The sequence below is a fragment of the Otolemur garnettii genome, unplaced genomic scaffold, assembly GCF_000181295.1.
Source record: "Otolemur garnettii isolate 467f Iridium unplaced genomic scaffold, OtoGar3 scaffold00008, whole genome shotgun sequence".
Classification (NCBI taxonomy): Eukaryota; Metazoa; Chordata; class Mammalia; order Primates; family Galagidae; genus Otolemur; species Otolemur garnettii.
Genome location: NW_003852403.1, coordinates 22401034 through 22404435, shown reverse-complemented (window position 1 = coordinate 22404435; position 3402 = coordinate 22401034). Strand labels below are relative to the sequence as shown.

At 38.7% G+C, this 3402-nt stretch overlaps 1 non-coding gene across 1 annotated transcript; it reads left to right on the top strand.

Moving 5' to 3' along the window:
• The first annotated feature begins 326 nt into the window (after positions 1–326).
• On the top strand, positions 327–433 carry LOC111723177. Its single transcript, XR_002771775.1, has one exon. It is a non-coding gene; the product is annotated as a U6 spliceosomal RNA (small nuclear RNA).
• The last annotated feature ends 2969 nt before the right edge of the window (positions 434–3402 follow it).

Genomic DNA, 3402 nt, shown 5'->3' with positions numbered 1-3402 from the left:
GGATACACATTTAATAGGAGACACTAATGGGATTTGAAGGCAGATGCCCTGAGTTCACCTACAGAAGAGGTTTTACAGGACTACAACACAGAGTTCCTACGCTTGGTGGGGAAGATCACTGGATTTGGAAGACCACTTGCTTGCCCCTGTATCCTGGCTGCATCCTGCTTTCTAGCTGTGAATCCGTTTCCTCACCTGAGGAATGATATTAATGTCAGGATCTACTTTACAAAATGTTGTTACATATATATATATATATATATAATGTTTTATGCATCCATGGCACATAATAAGTGTTCCAGAAATGGCAATTAATAATCACTTGGGTGCTCGCTTCGGTAGCACATATACTAAAATTGGAACCATACAACAAAGATTAGCATGACCCCTGCGTGAGAATGACACACAAATTCGTGAAGCGTTCCATATTTTTAAAAGCTTTGTTGCATGGTAAAATAATAATAATAATAATAATCACTTGGGAGCCTTAGTTTCTTCACTAATAACAGAAATAATACCTGCCTTGTGAAAGCTCTAAAAACTTTTTTTTAGATCTAAAAGATCTAAAAAAAGAGCATGTTCTTTTGCTGGTATGTTAGTATTTGCACTAAGAACACAGTCCGTGTGTTGCACATTTGGTTACAGAAAGGCACAAAGAAAATTACATTTCAGTCTGTTTAATACAAAACACAGTCTTCCTTCTACTCCTGTTTTCATCCCCTTCTTCTTTCCCATATTTGTTATATAATGAACAAATGTACTTCCTGAGTACATGTCCTTGACTATTTAAAAATATCTAGTGAGATTTCATCAAGACTATATATATGTATTAGACACACACACATATATATGTATGTATATAAAACAAGAAACAATAGTCAAAGGCAAGAAACAGCAGTCAAAATTGGGATCAAGAGGAAGGGAGAGGGAGCTAGCTAGAGGAGCCAAGAGGTCTCCTGTGCTAACTTTTCAGAGCAAAGCCACTCTGGTTAAGCCACTCTGCTGCGTTCATGCACTTGGGAAGCAGAAGCACACGTGGCAAGTACTCTGCTATTTTTACATATATAGATCCCCTCCATTACTTCAAGTGATGTTGCTTAATACAACAGACACCAGGTTTTTAAAACAGTCAAAGCTCTTTTCCAAGTATTGACGTCAGTAGGGCCTTGTGACTGTTCCTCTCAATGGCTCAACCGCCACTACAGCCGCAGATGTCCCCAGCACTGCACGAGAGAATGTACTGCTTTCCACAATGTAACAGAGATACACAGAAGCCGTCCCCTCCTTGAGATGGGCGAGGGTTGGCTTTTGCCTCCAGCTTATCAGGGCTGTTCAGTTAAAACTGGAGGATGATTTGAGCAAGCAGTTCAAGGTGTGCTGAGGTAGGGAATCTGTATTATCTCTTCTCACTGGGTTTGTGAAATTCAGTGACAGAATTCACCACAATTCACCTATAAGGTGGGTAGGCATCAGTGCTGCCCTTATTCGTAGACAGAGGAGACGTCTACCTGGCTTGAATCTTTAGGTGAGAATCTGTAAGCGCCTCCCCACACACACACACTCCAATTCATTTTCCCCTAAGCCCTGACATGCTGCTAGGAATATCAAGATGATTAAATCAGGATGACTATTATGGTTGAATTTAATTCATTGACCTTTTAGTAAAGAACAGTATCTAGTGGTGCCTGTGGCTCCAGCCCCATATACTGGAGGTGGCAGGTTCAAACCCAGCCCTGGTCAAAAACTAAAAAAAAAAAAAAAAAAAGAACAGTATCTAGAAGAAAAAGGACCCAGGAAAGACAGTTTTGATGGGAATACTGGAGCAGAGACAGAAAGAGGGATTTGAAGCAGCAAAGGGTCCCTGAGTATGTAAGAGTACAGGGCAGGAACAGGGAAAATGCAGGAAGGAGGTGAGAATGTGTAAGAACAGAAGTTGCTAAACACAATCCTGCCCACTGCATTGGAATAAACTTGCAAAGATATTGTTTCACACCTGTTAGGATGGATTTTACCAAAAAGACAAAAAGTGAGAAGTATTGGGGAGGCTGTGAAGAAAAAAGAACCCTACTATACTGGTGGCGGGAATTTAGATTGGGGTAGACACTGCAGAAAACAGTCTGGAGGTTCCTAAAGAAATTAAAAGTAAAACTACCACGTGACCCAGGAATTCCTCTTCCAGAAATAGATGAAATCAATACCTTATAAAGACATGTGCATGGCAGAATTATTTATATTAGCCAAAATATAAAAATTGCCAAAGAGTCCATCAACATCAATTCAGGTGGTATGTTATACACATATACATGAACATCAAGTTTGTGTGCAATTTAAAATAGTCAACTATTTTAAACTTGATGGACTTGATGGACTCCCTGTCTACCTGGCATGAATCTTTAGGTGAGAATTGAAGAATTCTTAGGTAAGAATTATTTTAAATAGTTGACTATTTTAAATTGTACATGAACTTGATGGACTGCCTGTACAATTATTTGGCCTTTTAAAAGGAAGAGATCTTGCCATTTGCAGTAATATAGTTGAACATAGAGGACTGTATGTTAGGTGAAATAAGCCAGGCACAGAAAGAAAAATACTACATCATTTCATTTATATGTAGAAACCAAAAATTAAAAAATCAAATACATTGAAACAGAGTAACATGGCAGTCATCAGGGGCAGGGAAATGGGAAATGTAGGTCAAAGGGCACAAAGTTGCAGTTATCTAGGATGCATATGTGTCGAGATTTATTGTACAACATGAGAATAATTAATAATGTATATTGGAAATTTACTCAGGGAGTAGATGCTAGTTACCCTGACCATAAACAAAAGAAAAAGGTAGTTGTGTGAGATAACAGATACATTACTTTCCTTGACTTTAGTAATCACTTTGCTATGTATATCAAAACATCATGTTGATCACACTACCAGACTTCAGACGATACTATGAATCTATAGCGATCAAAACAGCATGGTATTGGCACAAAAATAGAGAGGTGGATATATGGAACAGAACTGAGAACCAAGAGATGAATCCAGACACTTATCGTCATTTGTTCTTTGATAAGCCTATCAAAAATATAAATTGGGGGAAAGATTCCCTATTTAACAAATGGTGCTGGGTGAACTGGCTGGTGACATGTAGAAGGCTGAAACTGGACCCACACCTTTTACCTCTAACAAAAATTGACTCTCACTGGACAAAAGACTTAAACTGAAGATACAAAACCATATTCTTGAAGAGAGTGCAGGAGAAACACTTGAGGAAATTGGCCTGGGAGAATACTTAATGAGGAGGACCCCCAGGGCAATTGAAGCAATAGCAAAAATAAATTACTGGGATCTGATCAAACTAAAAAGCTTCTGCACAGCCAAGAACACAGTATATAAAGCAAGTAGACAGCC